We start from the raw sequence: 22405 nt of genomic DNA, 5'->3' as shown, positions 1-22405 counted from the left end.
TTTTTATAGTTATAGCTATTTTTCACATATTTGTCTTTTAAGTTCTTTACAAGAATTAAAAGTAGTTAATACACCACCAAGTAGACAGTGTTACAATATTTTGTATTTGTCTGCATATTTACCTTTATTTGTAAGCAACTTTCATATGTTTTTGTGTTGCTGTTTAGTGCCCTTTCACTTCAACTTAAAGGATTTTCTTTATCATTTCTTGTAAGGTAAATCTAATGGTGATGAACTCCCTCAGCTTTTGTTTGAAATTTTTATCCTTCATTTTTCAGGGATCGTTTTGCCAGACATACTATTCTTGGTTTATAGGGCTTTTTTCTTCCACTGCTTGGAATATATCATCACACTCCCTTCTGGCTTGCAAATCTGCTGAGAAATCCACCAGTAGTCTAATGTTGATAGCCTTGTATGTGACCAACACTTTTAGTGGTCTTACTGCTTACAAAATTCTTCTTATCTTTCACTTTCTACAATTTATAGCATGTCTCACTGCATATTTCTTTGAGTATATCTTAGTTATAGACCATTAAGTTTCTTAAATATGAATTCACTCTTTCCCCAGATTTTGGTAATTTTCAGCCATTATACAGTATCTTTAAATATGTTTTCTGTCTCTTTCTCTCTTTCTTCTCTTTCTAGGACTCCTATAATATGTATATCATTCCTTCTGATGATGTCCCATAAGTCCATTAGGCTTTCATTTTTTTTTCTTTTTGTTTCCCTGACTGGATAATTTCAAATGATGTGTCTTTGAGTTTGCTGACACTTTCTTCGGCTTGATCAAGTCTGCTGTTGAATCCCTCTAGTGAATTTTTCACTTAGGTTATTGTATTCTTAAGCTCCCAAAACTTGTTTTGTTCTTTTCTGTACAATATTTTTGCTAACAATCCTAATAATCTCATTTTGTTTATACATCATTTTCTTGAGTTCATAGAGCATTTTCATGTTTAATTCTTCGTCAAGCAATTCATATATGTCCATTTCTTTAGGCTCAGTTTCTGGAGATGTAGTTTGTTCTTTTGGGGGGTCATGTTTCCCATTTCTTGTGTCTCAAAACTTTGCATTGGCATCTGTGCATTTGGAAAAAAAAAAAACAGCCAATTTTTCCAATCTTTATGGACTGGCTTCCTCCAGGGGAAGCCCCTCGCCAATCAGCTTAACTAGAGATCCTTGGGGCCTGTAAAACTTCTGGGGGGCAGGGTGCATCGTCTCTGGGCTTTTACCTATAATTTCGCAGAGTCTTGCCAATTGCTTATTCATGAGGTCTTTATCTCTTGCGCCCTCTGGTGTCTATCTGTAGCACTGCAAGTTATCTGGTTCTACCGCAGTAAGCCACCCACTCTCTCTCGTTCTCAGTAGCCAATGTTCTTCGTCATTCGAAGTATGCCAACTCTGTTGCAGCACCTCAAGTCAGACAAGACAGATATCAGTCAGTCAGGCAACTCTCTGAAAAGCCAGAACACTGAATGTACATTCCATTCTTCTTTTTCCCCCTGAGGAGGAAGCCACGAGATGGCATGTTCTCTTCTGGCACTGTGCTGTGCTGGCTTGCGGAAGAGGTTGACATGGGTAAAGTGAAATTTCTCTTTCTACTGTTTCCATGTAACTATTCTCAGCTTCGTACTCACCTGGGGGTACTGCAACCTCTTAACTGGATTCTAGAAATTTCATCACTATATTTTGATCCATATATAGCTTTTAAATTGGTGTTTCTATAGGGGAGTGAGGGCTAGGATTCCTACTTGACAGTCTTGCTGACATCACTCGTGTGTATGTGTGTGTGTGTGTGTATGTGTATTACTCTGACTGGGATTATTTTAAAATGAATTGTGTATTGCAATACCACCTAGAAAGTATTATAGGTTGAACTGATTCTAAACAGAGTAAGAAAATTTGAATGAACTCCAAACTGGATGTCTCCTTCCCCAATCTCTTCCAGATCCATATTTACTACTGGTTACCTAGATTTTCTGTGACTTGAATGACTAACACTGGGTGACTAAAATAACTTGACTTACTAAGGTATAAAGAAACCTTATTTTTATCCTCTCCTTGCATCACCCCTGCAAATACATTCAACCAATCCTTTTTCACTCTGACTCACTGAAATCTTGTGTAAATCATAAGGATTTCTCTATCACTTTCAGATATTATCAAATCATCTCAATTTTCAAATAATAAAATACCCCATCCAGCCTAATTTTCAAACTCTAAACTCTAACTCAATTTATGGCATCACCCCCTCCTCCAGCTCAGGGCTGATAACAGGTGAAGGAATCTGAATTGGGAGAGGGGGCCTGGAGGATTTCACCCTGTCCCCATTTTCCCAACTTGCTTTACCACTGATTCCCCTTTCATGATGCTGCCTCTAACTCCACAGAAATGGAGCAGTGCACAGAAGAGAGGTAAGGGAGGTAAGAAGAGAGGTAACTATCTTACTTCTGGATTCTGGTATTGTTGCTATTCAGTGGCTAAGTTGTGTCCAACTTTTTGCGACCCCATGAACTGCAGCATGTCAGGCTCCCCATCCTTCACTATCTCCTAGAGTTTGCTCAAACTCATGTCCATTGAGTCGGTGATGCCATCCAACCATCTCATCCCCTGTCGCCCCCTTCTCCTCCTGCCCTCAATTTTTCCTGCATCAGAGTCTTTTCCAATGAGTCGGTTCTTCACATCAGGTGGCCAAAGCGTTGGAGCTTTAGCTTCAGCATCAGTCCTTCCAATGAATATTCAGGATTGATTTCCTTTAAGATTGACTGGTTTGATCTGCTTGCTGTCCAAAGGACCCTCAAGAGTCTCCTCCAGCACCACAGATCAAAAGCATCAGTTCTTTGGTACCCAACTTTCTTTATGGTCCAACTCTCACAGCTGTATATAACTACTGAAAAAGCCTAGCTTTGACTATATGGACCTTTGTCAGCAAAGTGATGTCTCTGCTTTTTATCGTGCTGTCTAGGTTTGTTAGCCTGGCGTTGATGGGATGCTTTCTGGACTCTGTGGAGACCCTCCACCATCACTGGGGACCTCCTCAGTTCTCTTGACATGGCCAATGTCTCTATCCATGGGCTGCTTATGATTTCCCCTCCATCTCTGATACATATGGAGACGCCCCTTCCCTGTTATAGTGACTCCACTTTGCCAACAGAATGAAGGTACTGCATGGCACAATATTCAAACTCTTCACAATGTTTTCCGAGTCTGCATTCCCTTCCACTCTGCTCACATTCTGCTCACATACCAAATACGGCTCTTGCCCCAAATATTCTATATTTTTCACACACTCACGTCATTGCACAGATTATTCCTTCCCTTCTACTTCTCTTGACAATCCCTATCCATCTTTCATGCATATAGAAGAGAATCCTCTTCTTCTGCTTTACTGTATCCCCCAGAGAGGAGGAAAATGCCCACATCACTCTGGCAGACACCTTTCAGATGGCACTGCACCAACCCTCATCAGTCCTGACTTTCTCAAAACCAGAAGGGGCAGTGGCAGCTGACATGACTATGGTGAGCCTCATCTCCACTGGGCCTCTTTGTTTTCTCTTTCAGTGAATGGCATTATTTGTCTCAAAAGAGACATTTCTGATGTCCCTCAAAACAGAAACACCTCTCTTTTCTTTCCCTCCCTTCACTTATTACACATTTTTTAATTAAGAGGAAATTTTGTACCACTTGGCTCAATTTTTTGTGTGCAAACCCTAACAGTGAGAACCCTAGAAAGAAAGGGGAATGAGTCAACAAATGGCATTTAGTCAACAAACCAGATCTTGACTCTCTAGGAGAAACCCAACTCAAGTGCTGTCTCTTCTGTGAAGCCTTCTCGACCTTCCCAGCCATGCAGCTACCCTGTCCTTCATGTCCCCAAGGCACTCTGGTGATAGCACATGGTGTAACAACAATGTTCTGTGTGACGATGCCTTCTGCTGAACTGTGAGCTCAGCTGGATCCCCTGGGTTTCTTTCAGTTTTGTATTTATAGCAAACAAAAGAGAGCAGAGCATATAGATACTGAAAAAAGACATCCATCTAATTATCAGAAGAGCAAACACAGGGCATTGTAGAGTCCCAGGGCCCAAAATCACTTGCTTCAAAATTGTCTCCAAGACAATCTGCACATATAAGAAGGAAGAATAAAAGATCTCCTAAGGATATCCAAGATGGTGGGTCTATCTTACAGGAGCAGAACTCAGAACTAATCAAACATGTGCATGCTAAGTCGCTTCAGTCGTGTCTGACTCTTTGTGACCCCGTGGACTGTAACCCACCAGGCCTCTCTTTCCAAGGGATTCTCCAGGCAAGAATACTGCAGTGGGTTGCCATGACCTCCTCCAGGGGATCTTCTTGACCCAGGGGTCAAACCTGTGTCTCTTACATCTCCTTCAATGGCAAGTGGGTTCTTTACCACTACCGTCACCTGGGAAACCCGATCAAACGTGGAGCTAGGAGGAAAAAAGGTAAGAAAAGTGTTCTATAACAGATAGCTGGCGAACACAGGCAGAGGCAGTTGAACTGGACCTGAAAACAGGAGCATTTTTGAAAAACTCCTTCTGCAAGCATGTAGGAGAGGGTTTTCAGCCCCATTTTTCATCAAGGTCATTGTTTTTTCTCCCCAAACATCTCTATTTCTTTGTGTCCAAGATACTTGTTTTCATTGTATTCTATAGCCTTACCATGTCCACCACACATTTATGAACAACAAAAACCAAAGTAATTGGTGATAAGGCATCAACAGTGATGCAGAGACTGAATACGAGTCTAGTTGATTCTGTTTCCACCATCAGCAAACAGGTATGCCTTCAGTAGGCTGATAAATGTATTCACTTTCCAACATGCCACTAAGATTTCTTTGGAATCAAGCAGTTCACTATGTTGAAGTTGGCTCTTTTTTTTTTCCTAGAAACACTCTAGCCAGCTAACATTGAATTTATGGCTTTGCAGAATTCCCTGAGAATAGGTGAAGTGAAAAATCGTACCCATGTTGTCTACAAATTCCAAGAATAACGTTCCTGTCTATCCATCCATACAGGGGAGTTTACATGCCATAAACATATGGATGAAAACAGTAATTCACAAGCATCACAAGCAGGTTTTTTTTAAGTGTGGGGAAAATACAGTAAATTTCAAAATCTACTAAAAAAAAAAGTAGGGTAGAATTTTTCTGTTCCATTTTGCATCTTATTCCTCATTCATTGTAAAATATATTTGGTACAACTAATTTAAAATGTATTCTTTAGGCTTATACATGGGCAAAAACTACTCCTCTCATAAGAATAGAGTAAAGCTTTGTCAGTATAGTCATTTTAGAAGAAGGAAAATATTGCCCATATATAAATTTCAGTATTTTATCATACTCCCGTGCCTGTTTAGTTTTCTCATACTGATTGCTAATCCTCATGCATGCCTTTACACACAAATTTTTCAAAGAGAAATATTTTTAAGGAGAAAACTTTCAACTAACGTCTTTACCTTTTAGCTATTATGTGTGTTTGACAAGAAGTTATAACTGGAGAGACCACCACATAATTAGATATTATCTCTCTATCTGAGCCTTCTCACATAATATTCACCCCTGAAGAGTCTTGTTCTAAGACTCTCACAGATTGTCATGTTAATAATTTTCTGTGCCTGCATACTTGCAAAATTGGACTTCAGTCAAAATTGTTCTTGAAAATACAACTCAAAGATTGGCAAACACCTTAAAAAATTAATCATGCTTTCTTTATATTAAAAAAAAATCTTTCTATTGTTCCTAAATCAGAACCATTAAAATAGTGGGCAGCCAATAAATACCATTTGTGGTTAATAACCATATGCATATTCAATGACTCCTGCTGTGCTGAGTTCTGAAAGGTGGGTGTAGCAATTATTTTTTGACCTTGCTCCAGAGAGGAGAAACTGAAGAGGAGGAACATTTATTGAAGTTATCACCTTAAGAGTCTCAGTAGATTCTGGGATGAGATGGGGGACCCATCATTCCCCAGACACTCCACACCCCAGTCTTTCCTGCTCCTACGCTGGCTGGGGAAGATAACAGCTATTTGGTGATATTAAGTAAAATAATAATAATGCACTCTATTTACAAGGCACTTATCCTCCATTGGCATGCAAGGTGTCTGCCCGGAAGCACAGCAGTGAAACAATTAAACTTTATTGAGCTGTCTAATGTCATCCCCGTGTGGATGTTGGCGAATGGTAAGACCTCGCTCGGGGTTCTTTTGTATAAGACTTGCGTTTTCACTATAACCACCGTTGATTCTTTGTGTATCTCTAATTTCTTTCCATAACATCAATAAAAGAGAATATTGAGGGGAGAAAGGTCTCTTCCAAACAGGGGGTCTGACTCTCGGCTGTGATTTGCTTAGCAATTGGAGACTTTGTATACAGTTTCTTCCAGCAAAAGGTGAAAAATGCAGAAGCAATGGCTTTAAAAAAAAAAAAACATGGTGAGCAGCAGGAAGCCCTCTCTGTCCAATTACAAGGTGATCCCAGTTCATTTTTACGGTTTGTTTCTTTTTTTTTTTTTATCACATATGTTTCCAAACACAGTCTTGATGTCCTGTGGGGCTGCTTTTGTAAAAAGCCATAGCTTCTGATTTAAGGAGCTTCAAAAATAGCACTCTGCTTCTTCAGTCTGAAAGAGAGCAGTCAAATAACAGCACATTTATTCTCTTTGAAAAATAGAAAGATGTCAAAAGCAAAGTTCACAGCAAAATTAGGTTGATTTGTTTTGTGCTTCTGTGATTCTGGCTGTGGAAGTAAATAGGAATTTAAAAAAGAAACAGTGGTTTGTTTAATAAGCAAAAACTGCTATTAAAATGAATTTTGTGCTCAAAAACTTATGCTGGCAGGAAGAATCATCAATTATACAAGCTCCAGAGGGGAGTGGGGAGACTAAAGCTTGACTTGTAGCCACAGTCAGCCGTTTTCCCCCTAGTCAGCATACAATTCGGGCAACACGTTCAGAAAAAGGGACAATCTCATTACTTTGATACAAATGATCGGTGGCTCTCAGAGATCCTCTGTGTTGGTTGTGACAGATGCTAAGCAATAATCCTGCCATTACAGCTTCCACCATAAAAGCAGCTTTGGCTAGTAGTGACAAAAGGGTGGGTCTGATTTGGAAAACTTTCAGGAAATGCCCCGGTGAGATTCTCTAGGAAGAAGCCACCAAAAGTTCTAATCAAGAGCATCCGTGGCACAGGCCCCTTTGCTGCACCGCAAGACTTGACACTTTGCAGCCCAGTTCTGACAGTTCTGCCGCCCAGCCTCATCTATTTCTAGGGATGGAGCATCAGCTTTTTTACAGGGTCCTGCATCACCCCGTGCTTTTTTTTTTATTTGTAGCTATAAGGTCAAGAGTGAAAACTGGATCTAGCTCTCAGCTCCAAGAAAGCAGCCATAGGATTCCTTCTTCCAGAGCTGCATCTGATGGAAATTTTCCCAATTTTTGAAGTGATAAGGGTCTGAAATCAGTTCTGAAAACTGGTTGGGAAACATCATTTCCATTTGCAAGTAAAATAGACTGCTGCTGCTAAGTCCCTTCAGTCGGGTCCGACTCTGCGACCCCATGGACCACAGCCCACCAGGCTCCCCTGTCCCTGGGATTCTCCAGGCAAGAACACTGGAGTGGGTTGCCATTTCCTTCTCCAATGCATGAAAGTGAAAAGTGAAAGTGAAGTCGCTCAGTCGTGTCCGACCCTCAGCGACCCCAGGGACTGCAGCCTTCCAGGCTCCTGCATCCATGGGATTTTCCAGGCAAGAGTACTGGAGTGGGGTGCCATTGCTAACCAGACTATTGTATACTGACTGGCTTCCCAGGTGGCTCAGATGGTAGAGAATCAGCCAACAATACAGAAGACCAGGTTCAATCCCTGGGTCAGGAAGATCCCCTAGAGAAGGGATTGGCTACTTGCTTCAGTATTCTTGCCTGGAGAATTCCATGGACAGAGGAGCCTGGCCAGCTACAGTCCATGGGATCACAAGAGTCAGACACAACTTGGCGACTAAACAACAATTGTATACTGACTGAGATTTTGGTGTTTGTCTTTGATTTTCTTTGTGACTGTTCCCAATGAGAGTGAATGGGAAGGGAAGCCTATGCCAAGAATTCTGAGTTTTCCAGGCTAGAACTTTGTTCTAATGTGATGGTACTATCAGTCATGTGGACCAAACAAAAATTTTGAACTTCTTTCTATTCCAGTTTTTTCCCATGAATATTAAGTTGGCCAAAAGATATAGGGGGGAAAAAACGTGCACTCTGCACCAATATGATGTTTTTCAGGAGCATAAATACTTCTGGAAGTACTGGTTATATCTCAATTTGTCTCAAGTGCATGAAGCTCCAGCATACTGTAAGGCCAGAGCACATGCTATTTCTTCTGACCGGAACATTCCTCCATTCTTAGCTTTATCCAGTTAGCTTCTGCTTTCTCTGCAGTTTCTAGCCCAGTAATCACTTCTTTAGGGTTGTCTTATCTGATGGCTCCTTATCACACGCTCTCTAAGCATGACATCACCTTGTTACCACTTACCCAGGTATAATTTTGCACCATTTGAGTCAGTCATTCTTTGATTAATGTCTTAAACAATAAACACAGACTAGAATGCAACAGACACCTGTATGCTGTACGCATGGGCAATTTTCAATCATGTGTGCAAAGATACAGAAATCAGTAAATCCACAGATAATTTAAAGACTAGTTTTTAACTAAGAGTTTCAGTCCTCTATCTTATCTCTCATCAATATACAAGTTAAAGAAAAGGGCAAAACTAACTCTCTTGTGTTTTCTTTCTCTCTTTATTCCCAATTCATCATAAACTCTCCAAACAAACATTGAAATGGTCACTACCAACAAAGAATAGAAAAATAGGATCCTCAGACTGGGGGCATGATATAGCAGAGGAAAGAGACAAAAAGTGAATACCAGCAGTCAGGTCAATGCAATATAATCAAACAAAACACCCAAGATTTGAGATCTTGGCTTTAGATAGCATGGAATAGAAGAAAATTTAGGGATTTTTTTCCCCCTTGTCTCTAGGTCTCCTCTTTAGATAAAAGCATAGATAATCTAGAGCCCTTTGATTTATTTTCCAGATAGACATATAAGAAGATATAAAGTAGGTAGGTAATCTGAAAGATACGTTGTCAATATTTTTATATAATTTATTCACTTTTTGTCCAAGTATAGTGGATGTTGCGTGGATTTTCAAGTATTATGACCATGTCCTCTAATAGCTGCCACTTCCTTTTCTCTCAGCTTAAATGATCCATTTTATTTTACCATACAGTCCATCTTTAGACACACTGATGTCTGATATCCCCACCATCTACTTATCTGGGGCCAACAAATTACTTTCCTGAGAATGATTCATGGTCCTACTGTTATGAGGCTGGAAACAGATGGAGAACCATTAGCTTGCTGGTGAGATGGGCAGTATCCCATAGACCACTCTGGTGGTCTACATGGAACTTGTGCAGCTTCCCAAGGAGCTAAGATGATAACAGACCTGTTCTGATATTGGAGATGCAAACCGCAAAGTACTGTAGGGGCTTACCAGAGCTCCAGGATGCAAAAGGTTTTCCATGAGAAGCAAACCCATTCCATTTGTGGCTTTTGCTAGTTTTGCACCATCAAGAAATGTATTTTTAAAAAACCTTTTCTGTAAAGCTAGCAAAAGCCACAAATTCGATACCTTTGGTTTACATGCAAAACATGATGCCCAATTCACGCTAGACTTTGTACTGCATTAGCTAATGTAATAGAACTTTTTCCAAGAAGTTCCCAGGTCAACCAGTTTAACCTTCGCATTGCAAATACACTTTGACTTGAGATCTCAGCAAAACATTTGCAAAGTGCTGAATGGTCATGTAATTGTTGATTTAAAACTTAAAATATTTAAAGGTTGTATTGCCCCCATCTCAACACTCCTAATAAGCTCTCATGAAACTCATGGGCCAAAATTGACGGTTGGCTCCATTAGTATCACAGAGACAAGTTCATATCATAGGAACAGGAAATAATTTCAGGTTAGAATCACTTGCTCAGCTGTGACATGATAAAAGGCAAACAGAACAAAGGAGCTCCAAGAAGAAAATTTATTCCTGGAAATAGTTAAAAGGCTTTAAATTAGAGTGGGGGGGGGGGGGCAAGTTGTAAATCTCACTTTTACAAAAACCTCCAACAGATTTCGTAAGCTATTCTCTAACACACATCAGATTCTGAAATCTCCATGAGTGTTGTTCTATAGTTTATTTTATTGTCTACAAATTAGGTTCAGTTGGATTTTCCAGGCTCTTATTGCCTTCTTTTCTGTGGAGACTGATGCTGAGATGAGTCAAATGATCACAACGCTCCACTCTGCAGCTTGGGGTGACTACACTTGTAAGGTAAGTAGAAATATTCCCATCACATTATATATAATCTATGATGTCAAAGTTGGGTTATTTGGTGTTCAGGTTTAAGGTATTATTTTTAGGAACACAACATAATTAGGAATGTATAAGAAACATCTGAGAATCTACTGGTCTTTCCTTATTAACCCTGTTACTTGTGAGTCTGATTTAAAAACAAACAAACAAACAAACAAACAAACTTGGAGTAATAGTAGAAGACTTTTTAAAATATGTCTCCATTATCTCCCAACCTATCATTAAGCTTTGGATTCACAGAAGCAAAATGGCCTTAGATGATGAAGATACAGATTATGGACTGAGGGCTACATAATTAAACATGTAAGATATCAAGGTAAAGTACCAGAATACATAAAGAGGATAATTTCTTTAGTCAGCAAATGGGCAATAACAGGAAAAGAATTTTTGTCTTGGGATAGCGAGCAGTTGTATAAACATATGATGCAAAGGCTTTTTCAAATAGACATAACATTGCCATATGTTCCATCTGAAAACTGCAGAGGGACTTGGGAAAATCAGAATGATTTAAGATCGCCTATACACATCTCTGCCACCATTTGGTTAGCTGAGCCCAACCAGCTAAAAGGAAGAAGCGTAGTTAAATAGGGACATGTTGAGAGACCATAATGTGCCCCAGAGATCTTTGTGTTAAGATAAAGAAAGCCATCAAACATCACCGACAAACTGCTGCTTCCCTTAAGATATGATGAAACGTGTGTACTACCTCTGGTCTCTCAGCTCTACAAAGTTCATGGAACGCTTTCCTCCAGATTCAGGCAGGAGCTGCTAAACATGGCAAGAGGGGTTTAAGACTATGGGGAGATATGGATTTGCTCTTCTTCAGTACTTAGCTATGAGAAAGACAAAGCTGCCAGGTGTCAAAAGACCAGTACAGTGAATAGATCAGTCTACACAAAGAGAAAGCAGCCCACCAAGCAGGCACCATGGAAACAGCAGAGCCTCAATGCCAAGTACAGGCTATGTCTGCACAGTATCAAATCAACCCATCGAAGGGTGAAAAATTCAACATGCACAAATGTTTTGTCTACATCACCTAACCCGTGTGTTTACTTTCTCTTTGTAACTGGGGTGGACAACAGTTTTGATATCATGTCAGCACAGCCACCATGTCAATAATTGGCACGTGAAGACAAGTCATTGTGTGTCAGTGATATAGACCACTACTCTTCATTTCATAAACTGAAGGGAGGGAAATCAGATTGATGTAGGGAGCAAATGATATTACCAGCAGCATGGATTCCAATGGCCAGTCTGCTCCATACTGGCTCCATACTGGCTTCATGAATCTTGGCAAGGTCCAACTCAGTAAGATGACCAGCAGTGATCCTTCTGAAAATTGCTTTTCATCCATTTAGAGGACCAGACCCTTCTTAATACACATATATGTTTATTGTCCAATTCTTTAATAAAGAGGGTAAGATAGGGACTTCTCCTGGCCAGAATTAATCAGGTTGCCCCTAAAACCTCATTTAACCTGGTGATTGCTTAAACATGCAGCTCAATTTGCCTCTACTGCTATCTACAGAGTCTTTTCTCAAAAATAAAAACAAAGTCTGTATCATCTGAAACTACCCAACCATAAAAACTTAAATAATACTATAATGAATCAAACCAAGCCGTTTGAATTGAATCAAAATTATGTCCCTGATATATTCATCCATACATGCATGCATTTTCTTATTATTTGATTCTGCATGGCACTTGATAGACTCTCCATTTGAAGTCTTTCTTCAGTTATGGAAATCCTTAGAACTATTTCTTCCTGTACTGACTTTCCTTTACAATCTCAATTCTTGTTCTCCTGCAAGTCCTACCCAATGAATGGTCAAACCTCCAGCTCTCCCCTCCACAGTCCTGAAATTTTATATCTTCCAGATTTTAATGTCATTGGGCCATGTTCACAGAGAATACCTCCCCCTACTTATACTCACTGATTCATCATTGGTGTACCCAGTATTTCTCCTCAACCCACTTAATGAATTTTTTATTTCAACAATCACGTTTTTCATTTCCAAGAAGTTGTAACTGCCAGATCTTGTTTCCTAAGTACCTCTTGTAGTTTAATAATCTCCTGTTCATATATCATGTTTGCAAAAAGCTCCTTTATCTCTCCGGTGAAATTAAATATTCTTAAAGCCATTTTTGAATTGTTTATATTCACATTCTTCAGGTCTAAAATGTTTCTGTTTGTGGTGTTAGTGTTTCTCTTCCATTGTGTTGTCCCTCCTCAGATTTTGGGTAATTCTTGGTTATCCACTGTCTTAGTTTTTGGTTTCCTCAAAAGAGAGCCTGAGAAAGTGGTGCAAGTAGTTTATTTAAAAGGAATCTTAAGAAGCATAGTTCAAGGAGTGATGAGGGTGATCTAGGTAAGCAGGAAAAGCCAAATATAAGGGAGTAATCAGAGACTGCTCAGTTCACACAGGACCTCTGAGTAGCATGTCCAGCACTCTCAGAACTGTCTGCAAAAGGATTTCCATCCCCATTAGTTGAGTGCTACCCCTGAGAATGTTCATTCCCTCCTACTTTTGGACTGTGCTTGCCTCTGGACCAAAGAAGTTCCCTTGGTTTTAGGGACAGGCCTGGGATGCAAAGCAGAGAAGACATGCACTTAAGGTTAGACTGTTCGGTGTGTGTCCAGTCATGCATGAAACTCTACAAGGCTGATGCAACCAAAAGTAAGAGGTGGCATCAAAGTTCTGCTGCGTGTACTTGTATGTGGAAGAAGTCTCCAATATGTATTGCGGGTTGTGATAGTTCCTGACAGAGTAAACTTTCTGCAGCAGCAACCTGACAGAGTAACCTTGAGCAGTGACATCAACCCCAGGACTTTAGCAGCAATATCTGACTGGGCCAGGAAGTATTGCCATCTTTTTGGAGTGCCTCTTTTTTCTTTAGTCCACAGATAGTTTTTAGGAATGAGTATGCTGCTGCTGCTAAGTCACTTCAGTCGGGTCCAACTCTGTGCGACCCCATAGACAGCAGCCCACCAGGCTCCCCCGTCCCTGGGATTCTCCAGGCAAGAACACTGGCGTGGGTTGCCATTTCCTTCTCCAATGCATGAAAGTGAAAACTGAAAGTGAAGTCACTCAGTCATGTCCAACCCTCAGCGACCCTATGGACTGCAGCCTTCCAGGCTCCTCCGTCCATGAGATTCTCCAGACAAGAGTACTGGAGTGGGGTGCCATTGCCTTCTCCGGAATGAGTATAAATAGCTTATTTTAAAGCGTTTTCTATAACAGCTTACAAGAGAAAAATGTATACACCTGTGCTCATTCGTCCACCTAATGTGTAAACTAGCTCTTCTGTTATTTGTCTTAAAGCATCACTTGCAAGATTAAAAAGATTCTCCTATTTCCAGTAGTCCTAGATTTAGAGAATACAACCACGCCGTGTGCATGCTAAGTTGCTTCAGTCTTGTCCGACTCTGCAGTGCTGTGGACCCAGCCCGCCAGGCTCCTGTGTCCATGGGATTTTCCAGGCAAGAATACTTAAGTGCGTTGCCATGCAATCCTCCAGCATCTTCCCAACCCAGGGATCAAACCTATGTCTCTTATGTCTCCTGCTCTGGCAGGCGGGTTTTTTACCACTAGTGCCACCTGGGAAGCCCATACATCCATACAATACTCATTTCTACTAGTTTCACCAACTTTGACCTTCTCTCTGCTTTCATTTCACTTGAATTCAAAATGTTAGTTATTGGAATTTCTTTTTTTTTTTTTGACAAAATCTGTCAATATTTTATTTTTTTTTCTACTTTATTTATTTTTTTTAATTTTTTATTTTTTTTTTTATTTTTTAGATTTTAAAATCTTTAATTCTTACATGCGTTCCCAAACATGAACGCCCCTCCCACCTCCCTCCCCACAACATCTCTCTGGGTCATCCCCATGCACCAGCCCCAAGCATGCTGCACCCTACGTCAGACATGGACTGGCGATTCAATTCTTACATGATAGTATACATGTTGGAATTTCTCCTCTTATCCTCTGAAAAAGATCACAAGGACTGGTTAAGTTCAGTCCATTTGAAACAGTCCAAACCCAGCACCTTAGAAAACTTCATCTAGTAAATATTTTATGTCATTGCTCTTTTTCCATTACGTAGATTGTTGTTTTTCAGTCGCTCAGTCATGTCTGACCCTTTGCAACTCCATGGACTGCAGCACGCCAGGCCTCCCTGTCCATCACCAACTCCCGGAGTTTGCTCAAACTCACGTCCATTGAGTCGGTGATGCCATCCAGCCATCTTATCCTCTGTCATCCCCTTCTCCTGCCTTCTATCTTTCCCAGCATCAGGGTCTTACATTACATCATTACTTTGAATTATTATCATGTAACAGTTTGCTAGGGCTGTCATAACAAAGTACCTCAGGCTTGGCAGCTTGAACATCAGAACTTGATTTTGTCACAGTTCTGGAGATGAAGCCCAAGGTCAGGACGGGCAGGCTGGGCTTCCTCTGAAGCCTCTCCTCGGCTTGCAGCGGCCGTCCCCTTGCTGCATGCTCACCTGATCTCCCTTCTGTACCTGTATGTCTAATTTCCTCTTCTAATAAGGACACCAGTCAGGTTGGATTAAGGCCCACCCTGATGAGCACATTTTAACTTAATTACCTCTTCAAAAACCCTGTCTTAGGATATAATCCCTTTCTGATGTTTTAGGGGCTCAGACTTCAACATATGAATTGGGGGTATCACAGTTCAGCCCCACAACATGTCTGTTAAGAAAGATATGACTTCAGCGTTATTCAAATGCAGTGAAACCCTTCCAGGCCCTTACATCTTAAACAGGAGGAGTTACCATGGCTGCAGACTTTAAAATCATACTATTTTTTTTTTCCTCCAAGTTTTACTAGAAAAACATTTCTCCTGCTAGTAATAACTGAGTGGACAGAAAGGAACGTAAGACCATAAAATAAACTGAGAGGATATAGCCTTTAGGTCAAAATCTAAACACAGCAATACCTCCTTAATATGGAATAATATTCTACAATGTATGTGAGAAGATAAACCAAGTTCTAGAATAGTTTCAATTAATTTATTTTAAAACTAATATGTACATATCATTAAAAAACTTAATCAAACAGTTTAAAGGGACCGAGAATGTAAAGAAAGTCTTCCTCCCACTCTATCCTCAGTTCCCAGCTGTCCTTCCCAGAGGCAACCACTCTTGTCTGTTTCTTAATTATCACTCTAGAGATATTCTATGGAAATGCAAACATGTATATTAATGTGCCTTTTGCTTTGTACAGTTGAGATATACTTTGTATATATTTTGGCATTTTTCTGCTCTCCAACAGCCAAAAAGGTCTTCTTATTTTCATACCTAGCCTTTAGTTGTTGATTAATAACAACCTTTCTTTATTTTTTTCCTAAAGCACCAGTTTCCTCTAGCAATAGCCATCTGATTTCATTGTTCATATGATCATTTGCCCGTATTTATTAAATGTTGATGGCATTGCACCCACTAGTGCATTTCTTTTCATTAGTACACCACCTTAGTTGGTGACTGATGAAAATGTTAAGAATTTCACTGCTACCTTTTGCAGAACCAGGCTAGCCCTGATCTACTTATTAGCAATGTGAGGTCCTTGTTGCCAGTTGACTGGAGAGTGATCCACCTCCTAGTTTCCTCTTAGCCTGTACTTTCTCAGACCACCCCATACTTGGCACCAACTGTGGCAGATTGTGTTGCCAAGAAAACAGATTCCAGATGGAGGTTAGCATGAAGAAAGATTATTTGAGACTGTTCTCAATATCAACATATGTGAAAGAAAAGAAGGAAGCAGGATTGTACAAAGGGAGAAAATGAACTGCAATACAGTCTCAGCAAAAGGCTTCATCTGAGCCCGCAGAGAACTCTGTAGGTTGGCTGGTCCTTCTGAATTGCCCCAGGTTGGCAGCTGGGCTTATACCCTCAAATAAAACAGTTACTGCATATAGGCTACTTCTGGAAAAGGCATGTGAACTTGGACAAGGCAGCTCTCTTCTCCCAAGTGTAATTCCTAGAGAAGGTGACAGCTGAGAGCCATCAGTCAGGAGATTTCCCAGAGGGAGGAATAAGTCCTTTCCTGAAGGAGGACCTGGGAAATACCGTCACAGCATCCATGATGTAAGTGCAGAAAAAGATATACATACTCACTAATAATCAGACAAATACAAATATAAACAACCAATTACCTCTTATAGCCACACAGGGGCTTTCCTGATGGCTCAGACAGGAAAGAATCTGCCTGCCATTCAGGAGACCTGGGTCCAATCCCTGGGTCAAGAAGATCCCCTGGAGATGGGTATGAAAACCCACTCCAGTATTCTTGCCTAGAGAATCTCCCATAGACAGAGGAGCCTTGCAAGCTATAGTCTATGGGATCCCAAAGAGTTGGGCACAACTAAGCAATTAATACTTTTGCTTTTCTACAGCCATCAGATTGGCAGAGATGTAGGCAAACAGGAACCACTATATATTGCTGATAGAAATATAAATAAGGATAGATTTTATGCAAACAATTTTTCATACTTAACAAATTTAAGTAAATGGATACCTCATGACACAGTAATCCCATAAAAACTCTCACACAGGTCTGTGAAATTACATGAACAAGTATACTCACCTTGTTCACTGGGTGGAAGTCACCCAGTCGTGTCCAACTCTCTGAGACCCCATGGACTATACAGTCCATGGAATTCTCCAGGCCAGAATACTGGAGTGGGTAGCTGTTCTCTTCTCCAGGGGATCTTCCCAGCGCAGGGATCAAACCCAGGTCTCTCCCGCGTTGCAGGTGGATTCTTTACCGTCTGAGCCACCAGGGAAACTCATAGTAATAGAGATTACCAATAAACTTGGTCTGTGTTAATAGAGAGAATCATAAGCAAAATATGGTGGTTGCAACTATAGAATTCAATGAAACATCTGGAAGCAACAAACTAGATATACATACAGAAACCCAAAAAGATGTAAAAAAAAAAAAAAAGAGCAAAAAACAGTAACAAGGAATTGAGTGAAAAATATTTAAAAGAGCAAAGTCTCTAACACCATTTATGTAAATGAAAAACAAGTCACAGCACATATTTAATATTATGCATATTCACACATTCAAGGGTATATATCAAACATATTAGAGTCAGTGCCTACAGCAAAGAGGGGGACGGGAAGGAAATCAAGTAAAGAAATAAAGGTGAAAAATAGTAAACAAAGAGCAGTCTTGCATGAACCTTTTGTACCTGAGGTCCAAAATGAGAACAACAATAGTAAATATAGTAAATAATTTGGTACCAATTTGTTTTTATCCAAGTTTTAAGTTCACAATCCAACAGGAAGAAAACTAAGTTGATTAGTAGGGTGTTTCTAGAAATATTCTCTCCAGTTGGAAAGACACTTCACAAGGCTTTACACTTAGAGTGACATAGCTTCCTTCCTACTTAGACACTCATGGATAGTCCCAGTTCCTAGCATATAGTAAGCTTTCCATGGATGCTGAGTGAAAAAATAAAATGAATAAATATGTAAAGGAATGAATGGAGTGAACAAGCATGTATTTGAATGAAAAATTGAGTGAAGACAAGAGAGTGGCAAAAGGTGTGAGATTAAACCATGTTCGGGAAGAAAAACTAACCAACAATCCTGAAGTTGAAAGTAGGCTTTTCTTTGAAAAGGCCATAGTAGAGACTCTACAGGAAGAAAACTTCTATCTGGTCATCCTAGCTCTTCTATTTATGAGATGGCCACAGCCTGGATCTCAGATAGACACCAATGAAAGCCGGTGACAAAAGGTTATTATTTGCCTCTTCAACTGACTCTATTAAGAGAGTTCTTTATCCTTAATTATTTTCTAGAAGTACAAAAAGAACATGAGCATCCCTCCCCTTTCAATCCTCATGGCAACAAGGAGAAGAGGACGAGACCTTGCTACTTCACGACACACTTCCTCATGAGACCGCAAGGCTCCATTAGATTCTTTTGTGTTCCATGAATCTTCTTTAATTCACTCACCCCAATTGCCTTCACCTTCCATGCTTTCCAATACAAACCACTTACGGTGTTGATCCCCTATTAACTAGCCCAGCCTTCATAGCTCCCAAAGACTGTCAACTGGAAAGAGGGTATTAAAACCAACCAGCCAGCCTCATAAGAAATAAGTAGGAATTGGAAATAGAAATTGCTGTTGCCTCTTCAAGGACCGAGCCAAACAGGGCTTCTCCTGAAAATCCCCAAGAGCTCCCTAAGGGGAGTATCTGGCCCTCTTCTGGGCTTCCCTGATGGCTCAGATGGTAAAGCATCTACCTGCAATGCAGGAGACCAGGGTTTGATCCCTGGGTCAGGAAGATCCCCTAGAGAAGGAAATGGCAACCCACTCCAGTATTCTTGCCTGGAGAATCCGTGGGCAGAGGAGCCTGGTGGGCTACAGTCCATGATGGGGTTGCAAAGAGTCAGACATGACAAAGGGACCAACACTTCTAATCTGGTCTCTCTGCCTCTCCTAATGGACTGGTTGGTTTCCAAGATAATCCACTGGGATATGAGAGGAAAATACTAAATCTTCTTTTTACATTTAGTTTATCTCTTTTCCAAAATTTTATATTTGTGTATTTTAAAATTTTATTTGCTAATTACTATTATACAGACACATAACTTATAAACAAATAAATATATATGTATTTGAGCATATATGATATCAAACAATTGTACTGATGGAACAAGATCCTAAAGATCTGAAACTTGTGCCCTTGGTCTCACAGTTTTGGGTGGAGCCTAGTCCTGTTCTTCCATCCAAGTGCCCAGGGACCATCTGACTTGCTGCTAGCTCCATTCTTTAGCACTTCATTGTTTGTCTTTGCCTTCATTCTAGACCAAATTCCTATAAAGTCCTTCTTTATTGGGCCCATGGACAATTCTGTTATTAAGTTGTTGCCTCTTTACAAGACTAAAAGGCTTTCGACTCTCAGTGTTCTTTCTGCGCCTGCAATAGACCTACCAGGGCTCCCCTGGACCTTGGCCTCTGGTCACCAGCTGTGGCTTGGTGCACAGGGTGGGGAAGTCTGCTAGGGAGCACAGATCTGCCCTCGGTTTCTGTGCTCCTGCTGCTGCTGCTGCTGCTAAGTCATTTCAGTCGGGTCCGACTCTGTGCGACCCCATAGACGGCAGCCCAACAGGCTCCCCCGTCCCTGGGATGCTCCAGGCAAGAACACTGGAGTGGGTTGCCATTTCCTTCTCCTACTAACTTCCCCTAAATTCATGAAAGTGAAAAGTGAAAGTGAAGTCGCTCAGTCGTGTCTTAGCGACCCCATGGACTGCAGCCTGCCAGGCTCCTCTGCCCAAGGGATTTTCCAGGCAAGAGTACGGGAGTGGGGTGCCATTGCCTTCTCCTACTAACTTCCCCTAAATCCTCCACCCATTTTATCAATCCATTCATTGCTTTCAATATGCTGAAGGGAATGTCCCTTCTTCTATTCTAAAAGTTCTCTCTTTTAGAGATTTTATAGATGCAAACATCTTTAAAATGATGTATCATAGGCTAGACATCAAATTGTCTTCTGCTTAATAGCATAAATAGAATTCAAGTAGAATACTGATGTTCATACTTAATAAGGTAGATTCGATTTCTAATAATGAAAGGAGGAAAGGGGAAGAAAATCTAAAAATATAGAGACCAATAAAAATCAGGACCAACTATTACAGGCTGAATCAAAGTGCTGAAAAATAAGTGCTCGTATGAGCAAGAAACTTGAGAATCTGAATGTGGTGCCTAACCTATAATAGATGTTCAATAAATATTGATTATTCTGGATTGAACATTATTCATTCAAAACTGAAAATGGCTTTTTGCTTTATACATTACTTATGACTGTGTTTTCATTTAAGATAAAAGATCTATGAATGTGTCTCCTATGACTTTCTCATAATTAGCACAGTGTGTGCTCTGCCACTCAGTAGTGTCTGACTCTTTTTGACCCCTTTGACTGCGGCAGCCAGGCTCCTCTGTCCATGGAATTTTCCTGGCACGAATACTGGAATGGGTTGCCATTTCCTACTCCAGAATTAGCCATGGAGCATGTAACAAAATAAGATGTGTTGAACACCTCTGACCTGAGCAGCAAGAACTAAATGTTGGAAAGATATAGAAGCCCTATACATATATATATATATTGTGTGTGTGTGCATGAGTGACTTGGAATAACATTTTGTTCATTGTCAAAACTGGGACATGTTTTACAGTAAAAGGATATCACATATTAATTAATAAATACAGTCGGGTAATATGATGGGATTGTCCCAGGCAAACCAGACATCCGCGGTCATTCTACAGCCTACCAAGCTGAACACAGCATTGACTGGAAAGCAAACATAGGTGGTAAATGACTCTGGCTGCGTGATTCGTTGTCATCCAGTCAATTATATGACTCAGGACTTAGATATTAGTAAAAAAAAAAAAAAATGGTAAGAGAAATTGGAAAATTGTCAAAATTAAATCTACCATAACATTTTTGTTGACCTATAATCAGAACTGGGTTCTAATGAATTTCTTTTTCTCTGAGTCAGCCACACATTTCATACCTAACTCTACTACTAAATATGATAATTTATAATATCAGTCCTTATTTTCATAAGCTCTTGGCAGCTTTAGCTTTTGCATTTCAGACTGCTCAATTTCATGTGTCTTCTGACACCAAATTCCTGCCTCTACTCCACCCCAGTTTCTCTCCTTCCCCTAAGATAGCCTCTTTTCCTTCCATCTGTTCCTTCTCTGCTCACATTTCATATTCCCACTGGGAAGTCTGATCGGCTCTCCTAGCTTCAATTGCCATCTAGTTATAGCTGACTCTTAAATCTTCACCTCCTGTCCAGACCACTCTCTTTTCCTGAGTTCCAAGCCTATGTAACTAATGCTACTAGACTTCACTACTTCGGTGTCTCCCAAGAAGCCCCAAGAATTAAATAACATTTAAAACTTTCAAATCTGTATTCAACATCTCAATCATGCCCCCCAGCAACTCCTCCTTCCAGGTTCCTTATCTCCATAAATGGCATCACCATTAAACCAGAAACCCATGGTTCCTCCTCAACTCCTTACTCTTTTACTCTGCATGTTCACTGGGTCACTAGGTCCTGTCAATTCTATCTCTCAAATATTCTTTGCTCTCTCCACCCTCACTGTGACCAGTCTTGACTAAACTTGCACCATCATCCAGCCCCTTATCTAGTCACACTTCCTCCAAACCTGTCTTTCTCTCATCCCTTTTTAAATTGCAATAAGAGTGACTTTTCATACTGTTCATGGGGTCCTCATGGAGTTCACAAGGAGATCAAACCAGTCAATCCTAAAGGAAATCAGACTTGAATATTCATTGGAAGGACTGATGCTGAAGCTGAAACTCAAATACTTTGGCCACCTGATGCAAAGAACTGACTCCTTAGAAAAGATCCTGATGCTGGGAAAGATTGAAGGCAGGAGGAAAAGGGTACTACAGAAGACGAGATGGCTGGATGGCATCACCAACTCAATGGACTTAAGTTTGAGCAAGCTCTGGGAGTTGGTGATGGACAGGGAAGCCTAGCAAACTGCAGTCCATGAGGTCACAAAGAGTTGGACACAACTGAGTGACTGAACTGAACTGAAGAGTGACTTTCAACAGTGCATATCTGATCAGTTTTCTTTCTTGCTCCAAACTGTTTCCTGGCTCGTAATGCAGTTTGAACAACATGACTTACATATCCCTCCTCCATCTGACCTTGCCTCCCTCTCCACACTCCTCTCATTCCTTCTCCTGTCTGTACTCCAAACTAGTGTTTCCAACACAGCCAGGTTCTCACTTCCTTCTGAGCTTTAACACATCCTGTTGCCACCACCGGGTCAGTTCCTGCTTCATCTACTTATTCCTACTTCTACCAGCTCAAATATCATTTCCTCCAGGGGCCAGTTGTCTGATCCTGAAACTATATTCACTTTCTTACTATGGATTCCTGTAAGGTG

The sequence above is a fragment of the Capra hircus genome, chromosome 24 (genome assembly GCF_001704415.2).
Source record: "Capra hircus breed San Clemente chromosome 24, ASM170441v1, whole genome shotgun sequence".
Lineage (NCBI taxonomy): Eukaryota > Metazoa > Chordata > Mammalia > Artiodactyla > Bovidae > Capra > Capra hircus.
This window is presented reverse-complemented; position numbering follows the sequence as displayed.